Below are 27,999 nucleotides of genomic sequence, written 5' to 3' on the forward strand. Positions count from 1 at the left end.
TAGTCATGGATTAAAGAAAAATAAAGAACAATAAGCCACGTAAAAATGGAAAATTCACAGAGTCTGGATTCTTTGTATTATTGTGTTTTCTTTCAATTTTTGACTGTGAAGAAGCTAAGTAAAAAGAGACATCTCATTATATGAACTGCCAAGCAAAACCAGCATGTATATTATAAAAGTATCTTGACTTCAGAATTTGGGTCTAAGGACAAGTGCTTGGGTTAAGGAAAAATGCTTCGGAAAAGTGGTCCTTCTTTTGTTTCCACAGAAGATGAGACCCTGTGAATTGCTTCTAGACCAATATGATATGATAGACCATGCCCTCCTGAAAGGTTGCCATAAACACCCTCAAAAAACTACTTCACCCAATTGAAGACTGAGATGAACCTAGCATACAGGATATAGCATAAAAGACCTGATTAAGAGCGCCCCCATACAGCATGAAGCAATTTGGAGAGAAAAAACTTTGCCTTTAGTCCCAATATTGCTTATAAATGTTCTTTTACATTTAAAGGGGGATATGATATAGATATGAATAGTTTGTATTGGTATAGATTTGGCTTTATTGATATAAATCTAAGGTCAATCTTGTTATATGTATATTTCTGCTCTTGAATAAGGAATTGTGATTGTGTAGTTCATTTAAAAATATAATATATAATTAGGAAATATAGGTTGTTAATGGATAATCATTGATAATAGTCAAGCTTGTAGTCACGTTAGTTAGATTTTCTAGATATATAGAGATATATTTCAGTTAGATAGGCATTCTTCATATCTTTCAAAGACTACAGAAAATTCTTTCTCTAGAAAACAAGGAATGGGAAGCTAGGTCTGAACCACAAGAATAAAGAATACTGCTCTGTAGGTGAATCTGATTAGCTAGTGTCTGAGCATAGAGAAACAGAGGTGCACTTCTGACAGAAGGATGAGAGCCTGGAAATTGGGGATCACAGAAACAAGTACCAAGAGAAATGCTGAAAGAGAATGTGGTGGAAAGCACTCTTCTACATTCAGGAATCAGAGACAAACTTTCAGGAGGTGGACTCTGGCTAGAGAAAGCTCATCACTGTGTGAAAGCTTTGAGACTTAATGACTGGCCCCATTGTCTGTTCCTTTCCTCTGATCCTGAGTTAATGAGTGGTATCTCCCCTGTGTGTTCCACATTCACATTCCTAATAATGTTTGATACTTCCTTAGCTGCTTGTACCTAATTGGCCATTTTGTCTCCTTGACCACAGATTGATTTGTTGAAATTCTGATCTCCTTGGTGATGGTGTTAGAATGTGGGTTTTAGAGTGGAGTTATAAAAAAGCCTATGAGAATTTAATCTAACACTATGTGAAAAGGAAGCAGAAGACACTAGCTGTGAATACAGAATCCACCTCACAAAAGTAATTCCAAAACTAAAGGAAAAGGATTTCTGTTGTTTATCCTCTACCTAGTTTATGGTACCTATTCAAATGACATGAATGGTGTAAAACAGAGTATTTCACAAAATTTGGAATCTTTCCGTCATAATTTCTTTATATATTTGCTTTAATTTGTTGTGTCTCTCTGCTCCTCTTACCTCTTGTGGAGAATTGCAATTTGCTCAAGCCCAATGCCTACTTTTCTATAAGAATCTTTGAAACTATCAACTATATTTACCTTAAATTCCTACATAGGTGACCCAACATTTGTAGCCTAGTTTCATCTACCTTGGTCAATTGTTGTCTTTTCTACTATGTTGATTGCTTTCTGATACATAATATAAATTTTATTTGAAAGCAAATATAACTTTGAGGGTATATGTGGTGATATTTTGTTTATGCTGTAACAAATAGCTTTCCTAAAGATTGGAGTGCAGAGCTAGCCATTCTAGTTAGCCACAGAGCCCAGACAGTGGTGATACACACCTTTAATCTCAGGACTTGGGAGACAGAAGCAGATGGATCTCTGTGAGTTCAAGGTTACCCTGGGCTACATGAAATTGATCCAGTCTCAATGAAAAACAGAGTCAGGCAGTGTGGTTCACCTTTAATCCCAGTACCTGAGAGTAAAGTGCTTTTATCCCAGCACTAGGGAGGTGGAGACAGTAAGGAATATGGTTGGGCAGAGAGAGCATTTTAAGGTGAGTAGATATAGGAGCTCAAGGCATTCAGTATAAGGACTTGTAGAGACAAGATACCCAATTCAGTCTGAGGATTTCATAGAAGTAAGAACTATTGCTAGCAGTTTTGCTTCTCTGATCTTTCAGCTTTCACATCCTAATATCTGACTCCAGGTATTTTTTATTAAGATCAATTCAAAATCATGCTATAAATAGCAGAGATGAAAAATGGGCATGTTTCGTTATAAATATTTAGAGATGATTAACTTAAACAAGTCATGTGTTCTTTAAGGTTTGAATTTTATTTCCATAATTACCATCTGTGGTGACCCTGAAAGACTTGAAGTTCTCCAAGACTCCATTCTGTTTAAGATGATGTGATAGTTTAGTAAGAAATGTCACACATTGACTACATTAACATTCTTCTTGCTCTTCCCTCTCTCCCCTAACTCTTTCTGTGTTCTACCATCCAAAATTTATGATTCTGTCTTTAGGCAAAGTGTGTGTTGTTTGAGGTTTTCTGTTCCACCCAATCCTGCAGCTCTTAAGTCCCAATTAATCACACAGAGGTCTACATTAGTTATAAACTGATTGGCCCATTAGCCCAGACTACTTATTAACTCTTACAATATATATTAGCCAAATATACTTGACTATGTTAGCCACATGGCTCGATAACTTATTCAGCAAAGCAGTCACATCTTGTTTCTTCTGTGGCTGGGTCACAACTGCAGAATCAAACATTTTTCTTCCCCGAATTCTTGTTGCCCTACCTCTACTTCCTCTGCCCCACCTATACTTCCTGCCTGGCTCCTGGCCAATCATCATTTATTTAAAATATAATTGATAAGATACAGACCGTTGTCCTATAGCATGTGTGTGTGTGTGTGTGTGTGTGTGTGTGTGTGTGTGTGTGTGTGTGTGAAATAATTTGTATGGGAAAGTTTAGCCTACAAGGGACAACTCCATATCCTAAACAAGAGTTCCTGAGCTGTCTAACAGTGGAGAAACTTAATAGCAGAGAAATAAGCAAGCAGGCAAGTGAGAAACTATGCATTCATTGCCCTCTGCAGTCAACTGTAGATATGATAATTGACAAGCTGCTTTAATTCTGTCTTCACTGCTCCAATGACAAACTGTAACCTGGAATTATAAAATGTAAATCCCTTTCTCTCCTAAATTGTTTTTTGCTGGGTAGTTTTCAGAGCAACACAAATGAAACTAGGACAAATATAATTCCAAATGAAAAAGTATATAAATATCAAATAGGTAGATAACCAGGGAAATAAAATCCAAATATGTCCAGACAAATAGCTGAAAATTTAACATGTAGGCAAAATATTGCGACACATAACAAGTAAAATACATTACAAAGGAAGTAAGACTATCAGAGCTTTCATCCAAATTCTACAAGTCAGAGACAATGGTATAATCTCTTAGAGTGCTGAAAGGAAGACCTATCAAACCAGAATTCTTTTTCCAATACAAATTCCTTTTCAAAACTGTAAAATTAAATGGTTCAGCAGTTAAACAGTTAGTTCTTCCACAGGGCCTGAGCGTGTTTCTCAGCAGGCACATCAGATGGCTCAAAACCACTTGTAGCACCTGCTCCGTGGGATCTAATGCTCACTTCTGGGCCTCACAGATACCAATATTCACATGGTCAAAGATGCACACATACACACACACACATACACACACATACACACATATATACACACAAAATAAAATGCATTTTAAAAATTCCTTGAAATGTATGGTTCCTTCAAGCTCATGCTGAGGAAAATTTTTGACCGTATAGGTGTGCTCCAAATATTGGAATAGGTTTTGGGAGAGTATCAGTATAGAAACATAAAGAATTGGTTTTTATAGATCTATGAGATTGTGACATTACTTTAAAGTAGACTATAGCTAATTGAACATTTATAAGTGAATCCCTAGATAAGTATGCGGCACAGAACAGTTAAAGGAATTGAAGTGTCTCCTTCTGTTGTGCAGAAGAAGACCCACATTCAAAAGAAAGTGTCAAACTAGCCATGATACACCAGGAAACCGGCAGCAAGTGCGTCTGTGCTGAGCTGGGTAGAAAATGTGAAATAACCTAGTAAACCGGCTTTCCCTAAAGGTGTCTTAATAACTGAAGATGCTAACAACTGAGAGCCACAAAAGCTATTCACAGACTTAGCTTTAAGGCATATTAAGACCCATGAAACTTGGTGTCAGATGCAAGGATGCTCATAAAAGGCAAAATAACTATCATGTCAAGGTAAAATCCATCACTCCAGGGACACAAGAATGGATTATTGAATTCAAGGAGATCATACCTAATACATTTGTATGCAGGGAGATTAACTCAAATGCCTATTTACAGAGAAAATCAATGTTTTATATCTGAATACCTAGTGCATATGGAGACTGATGTTTATAGCACTGCATGGTGTGCCCAATAGCACACCAAAGGGAGACCTTTATCTTCAGAAGAGCTCCTTAAAGCAGGGGTCACCTCCCGTCCAACTGTCCGTGCCCATTCCTGACATTTTGATATATGTAGTAAGCCTCCAGGAATAATATTTATGAGGAGCCTCTCATTCAAAGAGATAACCTTTAGTTATCTTACAACTGGTTTTTCATTAAAATCATTTTAACTCCAATACCCACCTATAGCCTTCTTTGTTTTCTGTTTCTAGAATGTTCTCCAACTCTGTAAATATTAGGAGATTTCAGACTGGAGTCTTAGAATTTTTTTCCTAACTGAAAATCTGGCTTTTACCTCAGAGACCTAAATACAGGAGCTTAAAACTCACCTTCATTTCACCTCTGCCTGGGTCACTAAAAGGTAGTTGAACTAAACACTCCAGGAGAGCTTAAGCAAAGCTGAGCAGTGGGGAAATGACCTAGTGACCCCCTGTCAGCTCCCATTAAAAGTATTGGGTAGTCAACTCATTGCCTCTCTGTGCTTCTCTTCTAAGAAATGGAGACTGGAAATGAGTTCAAATCAAGTTTCTGTTTCACAGTCATTTGATAATCTGGGGGAGTGTGTGCTGTACTGGGCTTTTTCTTTTAGGCCACCAATCAGCTCACAAATCATGATATGGAGTTATTAGCTGTATTAGTTATTAGTTGTAATTTTCAGCCTACCTTAATTGTTTCTGGCTAGATCTTTCAGCTTAAATTGACTCATTTATCTCTGTCTTTTGCCATTACTTTCACTACTTTTTGTTTCTAGCTGATTGGTGGCTGCCTGGCTTCTGGCCCTGGGCATCTCCCTCATTCTCACCTCTTCCTTTTACTCTTGTTGCTTTTCATTTTGTTTTTTTTTAAGCCCATATTTCTCATCCTATTTATTTTCTCTGCCAGTACTGGTCTATCCTTTCTCTGCCTAAATACTGGTCGTTTAGATTTTTATTAGACCAAGCAAGAGCCTTAGACAGGCAAGGTGAAACAAATGCAACAGATCTTTTGCATAATTACCAAATGCAAAGGTTGCACATCCTTACAGGTTACAATGATATTCCACAGTAGTGTGCACTGTCCCTAGTGATGTGGGAGTCCCCTCTGAATGCTGTGATTACCATTAATAAATAAAGAAACTGCTTTGGATCATTAGCAGGGCAGAACTTACCTAGGCGGGGAAAACTACACTAAATGCTGGGAGAAAGAAAGGTGGAGTCAGAGAGAAGCCATGGAGCCACTGCCAGAGACAGACACTGGGTACTTTACCCAGTAAACCACTGCCACTTGGCAATACACAGATTAATAGAAATGGGTTAAATTAAGATGTAAGAGTTAACCAATATGAAGATAGAGTTAATGGACCAAGCACTGTTTTAAATAGTATAGTTTCTGTGTGACTATTTCTGAGCTGAGCAATCAGGAACTAACTAGCATCCTCCTTTCAACACCCTAGTCTTAGTTTCCTTCACTGTGGTAGAAGACCATATCTAACTCAGGTCTGAGACTGGACTGTCCGTCCTGACATCTTATCAAGTACTCTTATAAAGATTAATATAACCAACTTCGCTTAGCAAATGCTAATTTCACTGACCTTAGTAGCTTATTTGGTAAAAGTCATCTATGTCTGCATAATTATCTTAAACATAAACCTATAAACTATGCCTAATTCATTCTTCTTAAGAGGAAATTGTTACTATGAAAAATTAACAAACATCACTTTGACAGGTGCTCAGAAACAAATAGACATTATTTTATTGGTTTTTGAAGTTTTATGTTATGTGTATTGGTGTTTTACTTGCATATTTATCTATGCACCACAATCATTCCTAGTGTCCATGAAGGTCAGAAGAGAACACTGGATTCTTTGACACTGAGGTTACAGAGAGCTTTGAACCATGCAGAAGCTGAGACTTGAACCCAGGTCCTCTGGAAGAGCAGCAAGTTCTCTTAACCAATGAGCCACCTCTCTAGCCCTTATTGTATTTTTTCTTTTTGTGTAGAATAATTTAAACATTGTACTTATTCTCTTTTTTAAAATTTATATTCTATAAAGTAATCCAAAATATAACAATAAAACAACTACAAGATAAAAAACAAATATAAACATACTTTTTATGGCAATAAATATATTATAAAGAAAGGTGAAATTTCTTAAATACCCAGTGGATAATGAAGTGGTCATGGTCAATTGCAAAATTAACTTATAAAGTCTCTGAAAAGTTCTTCTGTAAAGGAATGTTGCTAAAATATGAAAAACCTAAATAAAATATGGTATAGAACTACTACTCAACATTTCCATAGATCTTTAAGGAAATAATATAAACATATGATTATATAAAATCTCTGTATGTGTCCAAGCACATGTATAAGAATGGGATATATTCAAATGAATATTATATATACTTGAAGCATGTTTGCATATGTAAAAGGTTTTATGTCTAAATATTTGCATACTTATTTAAATATTTGCACATAGATATTTCTTTTGGTACACAGGGCATTACTGAATGCAAAATGTCTATTGGCTGCATATTAAATGTTAGATGAGAAGCTAAATAATCTAAATGCAATATTTTATACAAAATCCATGAATTAATTTCTAGGAGTTTATTCTCTCAGAGCTTTTGAGAAGTTAAGTTAGAGAACAATCAGATGTCACATAGCTGAAGTACAGGAAACATAAGGGACTTGAAAGCTGCACTCTACAACCCAATGTGAACATATGCAGTCTGGACATTGCAGTTGGACTTTTTATTCTCCGAGGATTTCTTAAGACTAAGTTACTGCTAATTTTGAAATATATGCAGTCTAGTTATTTACTGGTTTGAGGTTATGACTTAACTCTAATGAATTTTTATTTGGTTTTCCTTTTTGTTTACTGGTTTTTTGTTTGTTTGTTTCTGTTTTTCTAATATGGTCTCATGCAGCTAGCTTGACCTCATACTTGCTATGTAGTCAGCCTTAAATATCAAATGTATTGCCTCAGCTGTCTAAATGCTGGGATTATAGGTGCGAGCCACCGTACCCAGCTTTACATTTATATTTAAGAGGGATTGATTACGTTCATAGGATCTGTGCTCTAACTGTGATAATACTGTAACTTCCTCTGAAAATGGTCAGTCCTAGCAAGCATTTTAAAATGAAAGCTACACTATTTCTCCTACTTAGGCTGAACAATGAATCTCCCAAACAATAGTCTTAAACCAAAATACTAGCTTCATAGTTGCATTGTGATTTGAGGCAATTGCTTGGGTTTATTTGTGCCCAGGTAAATAATTATATCTGCCTCAAGACCTTTTTTGCATAGATAAAACAAACCGTAATTTATTTCAGATATCCAGAAAAAAATCTAGAATACCTCAAACATTATGGTCTCCCCATTTGATTGGATGCTATTAAATTAATAAGCAAAACATATATGTAGCAATATCAAATCTAAAATTAAAATATTGTTGCTATTTCTGAAGTTCTTTCATATTTTCCCATTAGTTTTTATGTGGATATCCACATTAAGAAATGATTTCTAAAAATGCAGCTTCAACAATTAAAGACATACAAGCATCCTCTTCTAAGTCATCATGAAAGATGAGACAAAAAGAAATTTTGAGCCATATGCCAGGGAAAATGGTTGCAAAATGCCTTGACATAGCCTCTAGAATGTTGACCTCACCGCAACTATGGCTACCTGCTCTGAGCCTGCACAGAACACCCTGTAATCTGGTGTGGATAGAGGAGGGTTTTATGGGACCCTGTCTCTCTTCTTGCTAAACTAATGTCTACAGATCAATTCTTGCTTGAGAAAGTTCGTGTCTTCAGTTGTATGCCCATTGAAGAGACAACCAGACTCTAGTGTATAATTCTAAGCCCACATAGTCAGTCTTGATAAAACTTAGCAGTTCACAAAACAGAAAAGTTGAATGCAAGAGTGGGATTTGTAGGAAAGGAGGAGTATAAACAGAGATGGGAAGGAGTTCAGAGAGGGTGATGTATGAGTGTTATCAGTATGGATTCGTTTATATGCATGATTAATATTGCCCGAAAACAAAGTCAATTCATTTTTAAAAACTCAATCACAAAATATAAATATTTTTAAATATATCTGAAATACCTTCATTGGTAAGATCAAATAGCAATCTGCCAGCCGCATAACTAGCTTGCCTCAAAGTAGTGTCTACAGCCACCCAGGAGGGCAAGTATAAATGGCCTCTCTGTTTACTAGCCACAGATTTGCTGACACGAGGAGGTAATTTGGCAATAATGAACACTCCAAGGTACACAGTGAATCTGCTGTAAATTCTTCCCTGTAAGTTTTCTCATCTATCAAATAGAACAGGAGAGTTTCACCTTATCTGCTGGAAATTGTTGCCAAGAGAAAATATTGATTCAGTGGGCCATTTAATGGGGTAGGTGTCTATTATATTTTACCACATTGGTAAATGGGGTTTATTTAATCCCATTCTCAGTTTAAAAGGTTTCAGTGTTGATAAAATCTGCAAAGACAGGTGTGCAATAAATTGTGCTCTTTTAATGGAATTACTGCAGAGAATAAAAACCAAAAAAAAGATGCTCACCTCAAAGTGTAAATCGCTTGAGAGTTTCCCTACTTAAAACGTATTTTGGAAGAAGCCTGTTGACAAGCTCAATTATTTAACTCCTGTAAATAAACCTTCTCTTTTAAGCAATTATTTCTTTACATCAAAATCATTTGCTTTCAAATATAGAAATAAAAATTAATAGAAAAGTATGTTGTCCATTTGATTGACTAGTCCAGGTAATTGGCGTAATTGGTGTTAGCTCTAGTCTTGCATTTCATTTATTGCTCCTCTGACACAGGCAGCAAGATGCCTTATGCTTAACGCCATGCCTAACAACTCCTTTCTCAGTTCTTCGCAGCTTACGAAAACCAGCCAATGTACTGTATGTATTTGTGTAATATTAAGTGGATGCTTGAGTTCCAATTATTTCATTTTTTTCATTCCTCATTATATCTCTGATCCTGTAAGCTTCTTAAATGATTAAATTAATTTCCTCATTTGGCCTCATGGGGATTACATCCCAAATAATGGGTACTAAAATTAGATGGATGATGTTTGCATCTTTAAAAGGCTGTTAATTCTATCTCATAATAAGTTTAGAAAAATGAGGAGAAGAGAAAATTGAAAGAGTAAAGAAAATTTTTAAATTGATCAGAATTGTCCAGTTTATCATTTGGAATGTTTCCATGAGGTCTGCTTTGCATGTAGTATTATCTTTTTATTAGATTCAATATTATATCACAATTAGTTCCTCTGTAAACTAAATCCATTTCTATGTGAGGTTTTATATTTGCATGGTATATTCTCTAATGTTGCTGCGTAATTTAAGATATCTATTTTTATTTTAGCATATTACCTGTTATACAATATGCCATAAAAAATAACTAAATTTTATATTTTCTTATTGGAAGCTACTGAACAATAATATCTGTATTTTTATGCTTAGATACAAGCTGGTAAATAGTTCCCCAAAATGTTATGAAGCACAAAAGGGTTATGAACAAAAAGACGTTTTGAGACTATAAAATCTAAGTTAACTTGATCTCTAAAAATTTTCCTCACTTTATAATAAAAATTGAACTAATGACTTACTGGAGCTCTTTGGATGTCAAACTCTGACCTGAAATGATGTCACATAAAATTTGAAAGCCTTCTAGACACCCTGGCTAAATATATATCTACAGATGAAAAAGTTACTTTTTAAAACTTGTTTAATATGTTTTAATTAAAATATGATTACATGATTACCCTTTTTTCTTCCTTTAAAGTTTTCCCTTGTCCTCACTCTCTAGTTTTTCCCATACTATCTCATATCCCCATCAAGTTGATGTTCTCTGTTCCTTTATTATTGTTAGACAGATGATAGATGACAGATAGATAGTTAGATAGGTAGATAGATTATAGATAGATAGATAGATAGATAGATAGATAGATAGATAGATAGATAGATAGATAGACAGACAGACAAACTTGCAAGTCTATATTTGTCGTTTATGTGTGTATGAGTATATGATTTGGGGCCTGAGCACTTTGTATTGGATAACCAATTAAGGGGCTCATCTCTGAGTGAGCTTAAGTCTCTATTAGCCGTCATTAGCTGCCTGTACATTTTTGTCTAGGGGTGGAACTCAGTGGAGTTTCCCCCTTCCATGTTAGCATGTCTGTTGTTGCCATAGTTTAATGTCTTGTTTAGGCAGCCATTTCTAGGCGAACAATCTCACATCAGACTTGCTGGTTCTATGTTTATTACGAGCTTCCTGCTGTCTCTTCTGTGATTTCCCTGAGCATTTAGATTCAGGAGTAGTGTTGAAAATGCACTCACTGAGGCTAGGTTTTCCAAGATTTATCTATCTCTGTATTGTGTTCAGTTGTGGTTTTCTTTAATGGCCTCTATTTTCTGTGAAGAGCAGCTTCTTTGCTGAGGGGAGACTGCTATACTTATCTGTGAGAATAAAGACACCTTTTAGAATTTGTTCTTATATTGATTAAATATATATTAGATGATGCTGATTTTGTAAAATGGTGTTAGGAGGTTCTCTTCTAAAATTCATGGCCTTACTAGTCATAGGTATTTGGTTGGGTTTCTAAGACCAGGTATAGTTTCTCTCCTGTTGATTGGTGTTCGAGTCCATTTAATTAGACGGTTTTTGTTTACTGTCAAGATATTTGTGCCACTATTGTTCCTTTAGGGATATCTTGCCATGCTGGTCAGTGTTGTGCTTCATAAGCATGATAGCTAGACAGGTTTATTGATCTCTTCTATCCCTTGGCACCTTTTATTTACTTTATGGCACCATAGGAACTGGATTGCAGAAAGGTGTCTTTCTGAATCTCCTGCTTGGTTCATCTGAATCTGTGCCATAGTGCATAGTGTCTTTGGCAATATGTATTTTATCATGCCCTGAATACTACTGAGTACCATACAAAGGAGGGAGTAGAAACTTAGGGCTCCAGTGCCTGACTGGAGATGGAGAAAGTTAATAGAGATTGATGATTGTATTTGAATATATTGATATCTTATAAGTAATTAGAAAAGAGTTATTAGTCTCTTCTTTCAAGAAAAATAACTACTTAATTTTGTTTCTGTTTGTTTTTAAACACAACAATGTTGCTTTATTTTACTTAACTGTATCATGGTCTCAGTTTGACTTTATCTAAGGCTGATAGTTTATGAAATTGATCATGTATAAAACTGGGAAAATAAAAAAGTTCAAACTGAATAAGAATTAAACAGCTCTTGGACAGACAAAAACATGTTTCCACTTACCTTTTCAGATTTCCATTGTAAACTTTATTTGCCCTAGTTTGAAATAAACATGTATTTTGCTACAGAATTAATAAACTATTTATAGACTTGTTCCTCAAAGACTGCCTTTCCATTTCTCAGAGACTGTCAATTGATACATATTGTACTGACTTTTTAACATCCAGAAGAAAATAAATTTTAATGTACATTTGTTCACAGATTTTCAAGATAGAAGTGCTGAGCCTGCAGAATTTCACAGCTGAATATACAAATGAGCTGGATGGGCAATTGTAATAAAGACTAATCAGCACCGAGTGTCTGGACTTTTAGGAAGCAAGCTTCATTGCAGAAGTGAATTGCTGTACATTATTACAAACAAAATGCCAAGTGTATGAAGGTCTAATATTAATGAAGTGTTATAGTAGTCACCAACCACGTCCAGTTTCCCATGGTTCTCTCTTCCTCGTGACCTCTGTCTGTTGTCACTGTCTCTTGCAGCTCAATCTTGATATGTTCATTTACCTTACATGTTGTACAAAGTGAGTCTTAGTAAAATTGGAAGCAGAATAAGAAGCACCAATCAAAAGAAAAGGTGTTGACCCCAAGAATAAATTGTAGCTGCCACTCTTGAAGAGTCTGCTTTTCTTTTCTGTTCATTAGAGTTGTGTGTGAACTAAAAAATGATGGCAGATAGAACCTCTTCTTGTTCGTGACCAAGCCACCAAGCTAAGAGTATGGTAGAAGGTAGCAATACTATATAGTACACTAAATGTTCACATTTAAAATATTAAGCAACTACTATAAATTAATTATTAGTTTTACAATATTTATGAACATAGTCTCTCATACACACAGATATACACACAGACATTGAACTGCTTAAAAACACAGTTGTTTCTGCATTCAAGAGAATTAGAGAATGAAAGTGAGCAGAAATCGTCACATATTTGAAATACATTTGTAATTTTAATTTACATAAACTAATATGTAAATATATACACACCACCAGACAATATAAAAGACAGTCCACCAAAGTCTAAGACACTTGAATAAAATGCATCACTGTCTAAAGAATACATGCAAGTGATATATAAAGCATGCCAGTTCATTAATGAATGAACCCAAATCAAATCAAACATGATACCATTTTATTACTAATAGGATGAATATAATTTAAAAGTCAAAAGTGGAAAATATCAAGTTTTGGCCCGAATCTCAAGAAGTCTGAACCTGGCTTAGTGCTTAGTAGGAAGGTAAAATGACAAAGACTTGGTAGAAAACAACTCAGTAGTTGTACAAATATTTAATCATACTATGAATATATGTCTCATAGTCAACTCAGATTTGAAAAGTGAAATGCAAGAAATATGAGTTTTCTTAGCAGTATTATTAGTAAAGAACACTATTGACAAAAACTATTACATGCTATAACTTGAACAATGCAGCATAAAATATTCTATAGTCAGGTAACAAATATTATTTACCCATTAGATGCAATGAGTTCTCTTGATAGATTCTACAATATGGATGTGTCTAGAATATATTATGCTAAATGAAAGAAACCAGATACTAAAGGCAATTCATAATCTAAATCCATTAATATAAGCTCCATATTAGTTAATATATGAATACAATATGCAGATGGGTGTTGGCTGAGGGCAGTAGGAGGAAGGGACTGCGAGTTACTGCTGAGTATGAGCCCTAGCGTTTTTGTTGCAATAAAAATATTTTGAAATGAGATAGTATTGAATGAGTACATAACATCATGAACACATTCAGAGAAAACGAACTGTATGTTTTTATGTGATTAGAATGGGAAAATCAGCAATATGTGTATAGAGTTCAGTAAAATACTTGTATTAAATAGACATGAAATAGTTATTTTTCCTTAATTCCAGCCATCTCTCCAGGCAACTGGTTATGCCATGTTAGGTTGGTATACCTAGAAAACCTGTTCTTCTTTTAAGAGAACTGGAGGAGTGATCTGAGGGAGAGAGAAGGTGAGGAAGAGGGGTGGAAGGACTGAGAGGAGGGAAGGCTACATTTGTGGTGGTAACACATGAGGAAAAATAGAAATTATCAAAAAAATTGTCATTTTAAAATAAGAATATTTTCTGACTCTGAAGAGTATTAATCAAATTTTTGATTATTTCTATTAAAAAATCAGCATTTCATATCAAAATCAAGCTGGGGAGAGAGAGAATTTGCTAAATTGCATGTCACCCAAGCATGACAACCCGTGTTTGATCCCCATACTCCAAGTGAAAACCTGAGTGTGGTGCCACACTTGTAATCCTAGCACTGAAGAAATAAAAACATGTAGATTTTGAAGGGCTCACTGGACACTGAAGATAAAAGGGTCCTGGGGTTCAGAGCCTACTCAACAAGCTGCAAGTCTCAGAGAGTTCTCCTATCTCAAAATACAAGATGAATGAGTAACTCCTGAGAAACAGTAACCAAAGTTGACCTCTGGTCTTGACATACACACACATGCACAAAGCTGCACAAACTCACATCCACACCACAAAAAGTATCAAAACAACATTTTAATTTATTATGTCTGACTCCTAAGTCAAGTCTATTACAATATTTGCAAATGCAGCAATTTATACATCCCATCTTTAATAATCAAAAGACATAAAGGAGCATATGGAACCATTCCTACCTGTTGGTGCAGTCATCTATGTCGTTTGGGTATGTGATGAATCTCATGATTCTCTTACCCTAAGGTAGACAATTAGAAATGGGACAGAGAATGGAAATTCAATGTGCAGTATCTATCTCCATTTCCCTGGTTCAGCTCTTTCCCTAATCTGATATTAGTACCCCAGCGCAAAACCTCTGTCCTTCAGGCTATTTCTTCTTGCTCTTCTTTGAGCATTATTTCCTCCTGTCCTCTCCCTACAATATGCTTTGTTAAATGGAAACAGCTTCTCCTTGAAATACCTTTGCATTGCTCCCCCAATAAACACATCCACAGAATTCACAAAATGTCATCCCTTTCTGCAGTGACTGTCCAAGTCCCACGAGATTACTTCTCAGTCCATTCATGTTTTCTTAGCACTTCAGGAGAAGGAGTGATACATGCCTGCTGCAATGTTTCAAATGCTGTGCTATTCACACAAGCAATTATATATGTCATAAAGGCAACTACTAACACAGTGAGTGTTGTTTATAAACTAAATAATATCTGCATCACAGTGCTTGAGTTATATGAGATCTTCAATATTAGAGTATATCCTGCATTGCAAAACAATAAATAGTATCTTTTAAGTCCAGGATTAATATCCACGTGTATCTCAGCTTGGTAAGAAGGTCCCCCTACAGAACTGGTCTGAATGAATACTGCTCCTGCCCTGGTTCACCACTGGGACTGTCTCCTTATTATGAATCCTTAGGATAGGACCTTTGACGACAATGCAGGAGACAACCATACAATCAAATGACTTGGCCAGAAACAAAAAAAGGAGACAGCAGCTACTGTGGACTGCCTCACTACCAAGCAGCAGATGAGAGCAGATAATCAGCCATACAAACACTGACATAGCATTGTGTTGTGTGGTGAGGGGAAAGGACAAACCCAAATTACCTTCTGCTATGACATTCTTCCTCCATTGGACACTGAACGAGTAAGATACATGAAACAAGCAAACAAACAAACAAACAAAAAAACAAAAAAAACTGTATACTGTATTGTGACTGATACAAAAACTGCAAGGTATTAGCATGTAAGGGTAGCTTCTGCAGATAAGGTGGGGGATCTCAGAGACTGTGATAAAGGCCAACCAAGTGTCTCCTTTCCTTCCATCCAAGTTCACACAATAACCATTCCACTGGCTATCAGATTCAAGAAATGGGGAGTAACCAATATGGCAGTTTACAGCTGTGACAAAATGGATTACAAACCAAGGGAAGCATTTTTAAAAGGACGCAAATGTTTCCTTCCTCCACTAATGGGTTTCAACGCAGCTCTTATTCCCATTTTATGGAAATAAACTTTCTCTGCCTCCTCTCCCTTATGCATGCAACTGACAAGCAGTCCTGAAGTTTTTGCCCACATCTGGGCTTGGTTTTATTTCTAAAACTTTATAATTTCACTTGTATGCTGTGTGCCAGTCAAAACCCACATATTTTGTGCTATTTTCTTTTCCCTATATTTTTCTCTTCAAGTAGACTATGATTTCTTGAGGGTGGGCTGCTAAGATAACTATTGATAATTTAACTGCTGCTTAAGTAGTACAGTTTTTTTTTTAAAAAAAATAGGTATTTATTTCTTCATCTGTCAGAGTGAGGGTCACTTAGTGATGCTGGAATGAAACAAACACAAATGCACATTGTCAGATCACCTAAGCCCACTAGTGACTACCAAGGTGGCAACTGATTCTTCGACATTACACAGCTACCTGATGCCTTTTCTATTGGACTTTACATGTAGGTAGAGTCTAACAGTCTCAACCATTTAAGAGAAAATATCTTTCATCCCTTTGCTTATATTAGCTGTTTCATTTCATTGGAACAAAATCACTCTGAAGAATCAACTTAAGGGTGGGAGGGTCCATTTCAGCTAGTGGTTTCATAAGTTTCAATCTATTCAGGTAGGAAAGGCATGGATACAGCAGTAGAAGACAGCTTTTATTCACACCATGGCAGACAAGGAAGCAGCAAAAGGAGGCTAGAGCCAGGTATGGGTATAATTTCACCGACCCACCCCAAGCAACCCTCTTCTACCAGCCCTAATATTTTCACAACTTTGGAGATAGTACTACAAGCTGAGGAGAAAGACTTCAAAACTTGAACCCAATGAGGGAACTTTCATATACAAACTGGAATCATTCTCTTAACTCCTATTCAAAATCAAAAACAAACAAAAAACCTACTTGGATCCAATTTAATGCTTCCATTTGTGTTTCAATGATAGGATAACTAATGTAGCAAAAAACACACTGTTGGATTGGACCCTGCAAGCTACAAGTCCCTCTCACCCCCAAACCCTCCTATACCCCATGACCTCAGAAGAACTCTGAAATACAGGCTTCAGCTACACAGAGAAGATTTAAAGATAAATTGCTCCAATATTCCCACCCCATCTATCAGATCTGTAAGCTACAGCTCCCACTATGCACCCAAAACCTCCTATTCCCTGCAACCTCCCAGGAACTCTGAACACAGGCTGTGCCTGTATAGAGTGGACAAAGTCAGTGAACCTAGAAAGCAGATAAAGAGAGTGGACCAAGAGAGCAGGCCAAGAGAGACATCAGTGGCTCCCTGAGACACAGACAGTGACAGTGCAAGAACAGTTCCCTACAACATAGACAGTCACTGCAAGGATTGGACCAAGATGCAAAGATACTGCTGACTCCAAATGAAGGAAGAGATTGGTAGGCACCAATGCAAAAATTCATCCAACAACCTAAAAGGAAACATGGTAACACCAGAACCCAGTGGTCATACAACAGGAAGACTTGATCATCCTAAACCAGAAGAAGCAGAAGTAAACGATTTTAAATGTAACTTTATGAAGGTGATGAAAACCTATAAAGAGGAAATGAAAAATTCCCTTAATGAAATGGAGAATAAGACAGACAAAAACTGGAAGAAATCAATAAATATCTTAAAGAAACCCAAGAAAATCAAAAAAAAAAAACAATCAGGTAAAGCAAACAATTAAAACAGTTCAAAACTGGAAAACTGAAATGAAGGCAGTAAAGAAAACACAATCCGAGGGAATTCTGGAAAAGGAAAATCTGGGTAAAAGAAGGGATGATAGGGGAGTTCAGCCAATAACCTTCTGTCTGTGGGGCGTGTTGTCCTAAGGCAAAAGTTTACCTATAAACCTGGAGGGTGCATTTCCCCGCCCGCCCTCTCTCACTCTGGCCTGGATCCAGCATTCTGGATGGGTGGGATTCTGTGTGAGTTTTTTCTTCTGTTTTATTAAAGCTGTATCTTTTGTAAGATAGTTTGGGGACCTTTCATTACTGATCACACTGTGTCTTCAAAGGGAACTACAGAGGCAAGCATAACCAACAGAATATAAGAGATAGAAGAGAGACCTTCTTCTCTTCCTCCCTTCTCCCTGGGGCCATAAGATTTCCCCAGCTTGGTTGCCTTGCTCGCTGGGCATGGGCTGTGAGTGCATCCCGGCAGGAGGTAGTTCCTGTATTTTGATAGCCTGCCTGAGGACAGGTGGGCCCTGTGTCAGCTCAGGACATTCCTGGCCAGCAAGGGGCAATGATCTTCTAGCAGACATTCATTGGAGGAGGGGATTTCCCCAGCTCGGTTGCCTTGCTTGCTGGGCCTGGGCTGTGAGCACAACCCTGCAGTAGGGAGTGCCTGTGTTTCACTAGCCTGCCTGAGGAAAGGTAGGCCTTCTGTCAGTGAAGTCCCTGCCCAACAAGAGAACCTGACCTGGTATCAGAAGATCCAATAGAGAGCATTTGAAGGAAGGGATGGGCAGAAGCCAAGGCAAGAACTCCTCCAACAATCTGAAAAACAACATGAAAACACCAGATCCCAACGACCCTACAAAAGAAGAACTTGAACACCTTAATCCATAAGAAGTGAAAAAATGCCATTATGAAAGCAATAGAGTCCTTTAAACAGGATATGAATAATTCCCTTAAAGAACTGGATGAGAAGTACAACAAAAAGTTTGAAGAAATGAGCAAAGAAATGGATGAGAAGTATAACAAAAAGTTTGAAGAGATGAGTAAATCCATGAATGATACACTGGGAAAACAAGAAAAAAACAATCAAACAGGTAATGGAAACAGTTCAAGAATTGAAAATTGAAATGGTGGCAATGAAGAAAACATAAACTGAGGGCCGGCTAGATATGGAAAATCTAGGTAAACGAACAGAGACTACAGAATCAAGCATAAGCAATAGAATACAAGAGATAAAAGAACGAATCTCAGATGCTGAAGATACCATAGAGAAAATAAATGCTCTGATCAAAGAAAATAGCAAATCCAACAAATTCTCATCACAAAACATTCAAGATATATGGGACACAATAAAAAAAAACCAAATCTAAGAATAATAGGGATTGAAGAAGGAGAAGCATTGCAGATCAAAGGCCTGGAAAATATATTCAACAAAATTAAAGAAGAAAATTTTCCCAACCTAAAGAACAATATTCCGATGAAGGATCAAGAAGCATACAGAACACCAAACAGACTTGATCAAAAAGAAATCCCCTCACCATATAATAATCAAAACACAAAACATAAAGATTAAAGAAAGAATATTAAGAGCTGCAAAGGAAAAAGATCAAGTAACTTATAAAGGTAAACCTATCAGAGTTACACCAGACTTCTCTATGGAAACCATGAAAGCCAGAAGGTTCTGGATAGAGGTACTGCAGAAACTAAGACACCGTAGATGCAAACCTAGACTACTATACCCAACCAAGCTATCATTCACTATCAATGGAGAAAACAAAATATTCCAGGATAAAAACAAATTTAAACAATTCGTAGCCACAAATCCAGCCATACAGAAAGTAATAGAAGGAAAATCTCAACCCAAGGAATCCAACATTGTCAACACTGCCTACAATAACTCAGATATCTAGCGACCCTTCACAAGCAGAACTCAAAGAAGGGAAACACACAAACTCTACTAAACAAAAAATAAATAAATGAATAAAATAATAACTGGAGTCAACAACCACTGGTCATTAATATCACTTAATATTAATGGATTCAACTCTCCTATTAAAAGGCACAGACTAAGAGATTGGACACGAAAACAGGATCCAACATTCTGCTGTTTACAAGAAACACACCTCAACCACAAAGACAGACATCTACTCAGAGTAAAGGGTTGGGAAAATGCTTTTCAAGCAAACAGACCTAAGAAACAAGTGGGTGTGGCCATTCTAATTTCCAACAAAATTGACTTCAAACTAAAGTCAATCAGAAGATACGGAGACAGACATTTTATACTTATAACAGGAACAATTCATCAGGAAGAAGTCTCAATCCTGAATATCTATGCCCCTAATATAAAAGCACCCACTTATATAAAAGAAAAACTTTTAGAACTCAAGGCAATCATGAAACCACACACACTAATAGTAGGAGACTTCAACACTCCTCTCTCACCAATGGACAGGTCAATCAGACAGAAACCCAACAGAGAAATAAGAGAATTAATAGAGGTAATGAATCAAATGGACTTAAAAGATATCTATAGAACATTCCACCCAAATAGGAAAGAATATACCTTCTTCTCTGCAGCTCATGGAACCTTCTCAAAAATTGACCACATACTCGGTAACAAAGCAAACTTCCACAGATACAAAAAAAATATTAGTAACCGTCTGTGTCTTGTCGGATCACCATGGAATAAAGTTAGAATTCAATAACAATTCTAACACCAGAAAGCCTACAAACTCATGGAAGCCGAACAGTCAACTACTGAATCACCCCTGGGTCAAGGAAGAAATAAAGAAAGAAATCAAAGTCTTCCTTGAATTTAATGAAAATAAAGACACATCATACTCAAATCTATAGGACACTATGAAAGCAGTGCTAAGAGGAAAGTTCATATACCCAAGAGATGCCCTATCATACTACAGAAGCATTTGTTCAACTATGTTCTTAGCAGCAATATTTGTAATAGCCAGAACCTGGAAACAACCTAGGTGTCCCTCAATAGAAGAATGGTTAAAAAAGTTGTGGAACATATACACATTAGAGTTTTACTCAGCGGTGAAAAACAATGACTTCTTTAATTTTGCATGCAAATGGATGGACATAGAAAATGCTTTACTGAGTGAGGTAACCCAGACACAAAAAGAGGAATATGGTATGTACTCACTCATAAGTGGATTCTAGCCATAATTAAAGGTCTTTGCGCCTATTATTCGTGATCCTAGAGAAGTTACATAAGAAGATGAACCTGAAGAAAATCATCTAGTTTTCCTCCTGGATATTGGAAGTAGACTAGAGTGCCAGGCAACATTGTGTGCACGGGGGAGGGAGTGGATGGAAGGGGAGAGGGTTAGAGAGAAGAGAGTAGGGGAGGATTGGGGAAAGCTTGGGGGAAAGGGATGGGGGGAGGGAGGAAGGAAGGATATGTGATCAGGGAAGTATATATCTCAACTAAGGGAGCCATTTTAGGGTTTACAAGAGACTTGATTCTAGAGGGGATCCCAGGTCCAAGGAGAGATCCCCAGATTGTTCCCTCTGCAGCAGAGGAGAGGTGCTATGAACTGGCTCAGGGGAGCCACTCAGACTGTGAGGGAACAGGACAAAGAACAGAAGATTTCAGGATACGGCGGAGGAAATTGACAGACAGTCACTCTCAATGTATTTTTGAAAATGCTGCTGTGTTTTACTTTTCCAGTGCGAGGTTTTTATATTTTTATAAACAAAGAACTTGGCAAAGGCATACATCATCAGATTATAAAAAACAGCATAAAACAGTTTACAAAAAGAATCTTTGAAAATGCTTTGACTTGGACACAAGGACTTTCACCCAGTCTGTACCAGGCGACTGGCTGGGCTAAGTGACCTTGTGCTCAGAATATCTTGGGGTGTGAGAAAAGAAGGCCACCATCTTCCTGGGAAAACTTTCTGCTAGGAAATTTTAGACATGGTCTCAAACTTGTCTGAATCTGGTTTCATACCATAAATCTCAACTTTCTTTCCTCCCCGACTCTCAGGGTCAGATGTTGTAATTAGCCTAGGTTTATTCTGGCCATAATAAAGGCAGCATAGGCCTCCTGCACGTAATTCTCAGGCAAACATCTAACGTAGCTGTAGCTGTTTTCCTACAGAAGGCTTCTACGGTTTCTCCTGATAAGAGCAACTCCTTTTGCTCCACATCATTAAGGAATTATTTTAATGATGACTTCCCTATTTCCAGAACTGACTATTTCTTTAAAGGCTTTAATGAATAGGGGCGGAAAACTCAAAAATGTCCTCAGCAGGCTTGTTTGTAGCCGCAACTGCCTGGAATCTGTTAGCAATATGCAAGGATCACAAAGAACATACAGACAAGGGAAAAGACAGACGTATAGCACCAAGTACAGTCAGGTCGAGTCAGTACAAATGGCGACTCAGATGGCATTACACCAGAACTGATTGCCACGGGGCAGCCCAGAACACATCTCCGTGGAACACGGATCCTGATCCTCTGACAATATTTGCCTGCCTAGTCAGCATTTCTGCTACACTGGCGAGACAGCCGTGGATGTAGCAGAGAGGATGTCTGAACTGGCCTTGGCCCATAACCATACTGATGAGCATTTTGCATATCACCATAGAACCTTCATCGGGCAATGGATGGAGATAGAGGCAGAGACCCACATTGGAAGACTGGACTTAACTCCCTAGGTCCAAAGGAGAAGCAGAAGGAGGGAGAACGAGAGCATGGAAGGCAGGATCAGAGGGAACCTACACCAGATGATGAATGGAGAATGAAACAGAGATGCACATTGGAGCACTGGACTGAGCCTCCAAGGTCCAAATGAGGAGCAGAAGGAGGGAGAACATGAACAAGAAAGGCGGGACTGTGAGGAGTGCGTTCACCCACTGATACAAGGGGACTGATCTAATGAGAGCTCACCAAGGCCAGCTGGGCTGGGTCTGAATGAGCATGTGATCAAACCGGATTCTCTGAATGTGGCCGGATACTCTGAATGTGGCTGGCACGGCGACTGTCTGAGAAGCCATTGATAGTGGCACTGGGACTTGTTTCCTCTGCATGTTCTGGATTTTTGGAATCCTAGTCAGTTTGGATGCTCACCTTCCTAGACCTGGAGGGAGGGGGGAGGAACTTGAACTTCCCACAGGGCAGGAAACACTGACTGCTCTTAGGGCTGGAGAAGGAGGAGAAGAGGGAGTGGGGGGAATGGGAGGGTTTTGGGAGGAGGGGCAGAAGTGGAAACTTTTATAAATTAATAAAAAATTATAAAATAGAGACAGAAGAGATAATCTGTCTATATAGAGGACATAGATTCATCAGTCAAAAAAAACATTAAATCCAACAACCTCTTAACTCAAAACTTCCGGACACCATAAAAAGACCAAACATAAGAATAAAATGCATAGAAGAATCTAAAGAATATCCCTATGAAGGTACAAGAAGCTTACAAAACACCAAATAAACTGGACCAAAAAAAGAATCTCCTCACCATATAATAATCAAAACACAAACCATACAGAATAAAGAAAAAAATATTAAGAACTGCAAAGGAAAAAATGGCAAGAAACATGCATGTAAAGGCAGACCTATCAGAATTATACCCAACATCTCAATAGAAATCATAAAAGCAAGAAGGTCCTGGACAGATAAATGTGCTGCAGACACTAAGAGACCAAGGATGCAAGACTACTATACCCAACAAAGTTTTCAATCACCATTGATGGAGAAAACAAGATATTGCATAACAAAACAAGACTTAAACAATACCTATCCACAAATCAGCACTACTGAAAGCACTAGAAGGAAAACTGCAACCCAAGGAAGCTAACTGAATCCACAAAAACAGGCAACATATAACCTCACACCACAAACTCTAAAGAAGAGAAACACATAGACACTACCACAGGGAAATAAAGCAGGAATTAACAATCACTGGTCATTAATATCTCTTAATATAAATGGACTTGATTTACCTATACAAAGACACAGGCTAAGACAATGGATATGAAATGAGGATGCATTCTTTTGCTGTATACAAGAAACACACCTCAATCTCAAATCAGAGTATGAGCTGCAAAAAGATTTTCCAATCAAATGGACCTAAGAAACAATCAGGTGTAGTTATACTAATATCTAAAAAAATAGACTTTAAACTAAAGTCAATAAGAAGACATGGAGAAGAACACTTTATACTCAGCACAGGAACAATCCATCAGCATGAAATCTCAATCTTGATCATCTATGCCCCAAATACAAGAGCACTTAAATTTGTATAAGAAACATTACTAAAACTGAAATAACACAACAAGTCCCACACACAAATAGTAGGAGACTTCAATATCCCACTTTCCCCAACGGACAGGTCAACCAGAGAGAAATTTAACAGAAAAATAAAATAACTAACAAACAGCGCGACTCAAATGAACTTAGCAGACACCCACAGAGCATTTTATCCAAATGAAAGAATATACCTTTTTCTCGGCACCTCATGGAACCTTCTCTAAAACTGACCACATACTTGGTAACAAAGAAAACCTCCACAAATAAAAAAAAAATCGAGAAACTCCCTTTATCTTATTGGATCACCATGGATCAAAGTTAGAATTTACCAACAACACTAATTACAGAAAGTCTACAAATTCAAGGAAATTGAACAGAGCTCAATTAAATCACCCCTGGGTAAAGAAAGAAAGAAGCTAAAGACTTCTTATAATTCAACAAAAATGGAGGCATAATGTATCCAAACCTATGAAACACTATGAAAGCAGTTTTAAGAGGAAAGTTCACAGCACTAAGCACCTGCATAAAGAAAGTGGAGGAATCTCACACTAGTGACTTAATAGCACACCTGAAAGCTCTAGAACAAAAAGAAGCAGACTCACCCAGGAAGAGTAGATGACAGGAAAAAATCAAATTCAGGACTGAAATCAAAATAGAAACAAAGAAAACAATATAAAGAAACAAAGAGCTAGTTCTTTGAGAAAATCAACATGATAGACAAACCCTTATCCAAACTAATCAAAAGACAGTGAGAGAATATCCATGTTAACAAAATCAGAAATGAAAATGAGGACAAAACAACAGACACCATGAAAATCCAGGGAATAATTAGATCATATTATAAAAATCTGCGCTCAACAAAATTGACAAATATAAGAAAAGGACAATTTACTGGATAGATATCATATACCAAAATTAAAGTGAGGCCAGATGAACAATTTAAGTAGACCTATAACATGCAAGGAAATAGAAGTGGTCATTATAAGTTTCCCAACCAAAAAAAGCCCAGGACCAGATGGTTTCAGTACATAATTCTACAAGAACATTTAAAAACTGCTAATATGTATATTCCTCAAAGTATTTCACATTATAGAAGCAGAAAGAAGATTGCCAACCTCTTATTATGAGGCTGCAGTTACCCTGATATTGAAACCACACAGAGACCCAACCAAGAAAGAGAATTTCAGACCAATCTGTCTCATGAACATTAATGCAAAAGTACTCAATAAAATACTGACAAATTGAATCCAAGAACACATAAAAAAATTCATCATAATTAAGTCTGCTTCATTCAAGAGATGAAGGGATGTTTCAACATCTGAAAATCTATCAATGTTATCAACAATATAAATAAACTGAAAAAAAAACAATGTGATCATCTCATTAGACGTCGAATTACCATTTGACAAAATACAACACCCCTTCATGATAAAGGTCTTGGATATATCAGAAACACAAGGAACATATCTAAACATAATAAAAGCGATACACGGCAAGACAGTAGCCAACGTTAAATTAAATGGAGAGAAACTCAAAGCAATTCCACTAAAATAAGGAACAAGACAAAGATGTCAACTCTCTTCATATCTATTCAACATAGTTCTTGAAGTTTTTGGCTAGAGTAATAAGACAACAAAAGTAGATCAAGGGATACAAATTGAAAAGGAAGAAGTCAAACTTTTGTTATTTGCAGATGATAGGGTAGTATAAATAAGTGATTCCAAAACTCTATCAGGGAACACCTACATCTGATTAATACAGCAGTGTGGTAGGATACAAGATCAACTAAAAAAAAATCAGTAGTCCTCCTATATACAGATGATAAAGAAACTGAGAAAGAAATCAGAGAAACATCACCATTCACAATAGCCAGAATAACATAAAATATTTTGGGGTAACACTAACCAAAGAAGTGAAAGATCTATTTGACAAGAACTTTATGTCTTTGTGGAAAGAAATTGATAAAGATACCAGAAAAAGGAAGATGTACCATGTTCTTGGATAGATAGGATCAACATAATAAAAATGGCAATCCTAAAAAAAAAGCAATATATAGATTCAATGCCATACCCATCAAAATTCAAATACAATTATTCACGGATATTGAAAGAAAAATATTCAACTTCATATCAAAAATCAAAAAACTCTGGGTAGCTCAAACAATCCTGTAAAATAAAGAAACTTTCTGAAGCATCACCATCTTTTGACATCAATCTCTATTATAGCGCTATAATAAAGAAAACAGCCCAGTACTGGCATAAAAACAGACACGTTGACCAATGGAACCAAGTAGAAGACCCAGATATTACTCCACATACCTATGTACACCTGATTTTTGACAAAGAAACTAAAAATATATAATGGAAAAAAATCATCTTCAACAAATGGTGCTGGCAAAACCAGATGTCAATATGTAGAAGAATGAAAATATATCCATATCTATCCCTATCTCCAAAACTCAAGTCCAAATGGATTAAAGACCTCAGTATAAATTGGACCACACTGAACCTGATAGAAGAGAAAGTGGAAAGGAGCTTTCAATGTATGGGCAAAGGAGACTACTTTGACATCTAACCCAAGTAGCACAGACACTGAGAGCAACAATAGATAAATGGGACCTCTTGAAACTGAAAAGCTTCTCTAAAGCCAAGGGCACAGTCAATAAGACAAAAAGGCAGCCTACTGAATTGAAAAAGATTTTCATCAGCACCACATCAGACAGAGGACTGATCTCAAAATACATGCTATTTTAAAAACCTTGATATTCTTAATTAAACAATTTAAATACTTCACTTACTATTAAATTTAATAGATAATGAATAATCATGTTTCATGACAATTTTAATTTTCTTTCTGACTTTGTATTTATGTTTTTTCCATGTACTTCATAAACACTAAGTTTATTCAGGTAGTCATGAAATCAGAGTGAAGACATAAAAAGATGCTGCCATTCTCTACTCTGACTACTGACTTTTGTTTTCTGTCTCCATTCCCAGCACTTAGAACTCCCTGGCTGCTGCCCAACAGAGAGACACCAGAGTCCCTCACTGCATGAGACTCATCTCTGCAGTAAGACTTGATAAGTCAACCAGAAGACCCTTCGATAAACTAAGTATTCTTTTCAAGTAGGTTTACTGCTGCCCACACACTTGCTTCCCAGTAGCTCAAAATTATTCCTGTGTGTCCTGTGCTTTCAGTTGATGACGTCTAGGATATGCACAACATGCCCCTCACGCATTTTCTCACTTAACACATCTCCTTTTAAAAACGATGGAAAAACAGATAGTGATGTAGAGTTAATTCCACCAAACTGGTATATGGAAGCAAGTGAAAAAGTTATCTAGATTATTGCTGTAAATGTAGGATCCATTTAGTATATTGTCCAACTGTGGTTTATTTATTGTGTAAGATATTTATTACCTCATAGAATACCTGGAAATTTATTACCTCATAGAATTATTTATTACCTCATAGAATACCTGGAAATTTCTGGTGCTTAACAATTTGTGATTTTGCTTCAGAAATTCTATAGAGGGAATTGGAACCTTTTTATGACATGGGTGATGAAAACCTAGAATGTCACCCTGTAGAAAGAAAGATTGGATGGCTTCACAACTGCATTAATTCCTGCACTTTCTATATGTTTAATATAATTAGTGTATACAGATAATAAACTTGAAGTAGAAACTTCATGTCACCCATTTTGTAGTATGGGAAAAATATACTGAAATGAGGATGAATACAGCTAATGCGTGAAGGTGTTAAATGAAGAAGAAAAGAACTGGTGATGTTGTAAAAAATCTGAAAAACAAAGATTAAGTGAGATAAAATGAAGTTATCCTATTACCACTAGCCCTTGCATTGCTTTTACTTGGACTGCTAGAAACAGATGAATTCCATTTTGTTCACTGCAATGTATTTTTCATCTTGTCTTTTTCCCAAATGAAGTTGTGAGTAATGTCTTATCTAGTCTTCTTTAAAGACAACAGCACAACCAGATGCAAATATTTCTTTTAATAATTACATGTATGTCCCGAGGAGATGGCACAATTAGTAAGGTGTTTACAACATCTGAGTTCAGATCTCCAGCACCCATATAAAACACCAATAAAAAGATGTGGAGACAAACAGTTTGAGTTCATCAGTCACATACCCTAGCTGATGGCTGAGCTCTAGATTTAAAAACCATATCTCACAAAAAATAAGATGGAAAGAAATTGTTGGAGACACATGGCATT

Source organism: Myodes glareolus, chromosome 6, assembly GCF_982192425.1.
Source record: "Myodes glareolus chromosome 6, mMyoGla1.1, whole genome shotgun sequence".
Taxonomy (NCBI): domain Eukaryota; kingdom Metazoa; phylum Chordata; class Mammalia; order Rodentia; family Cricetidae; genus Myodes; species Myodes glareolus.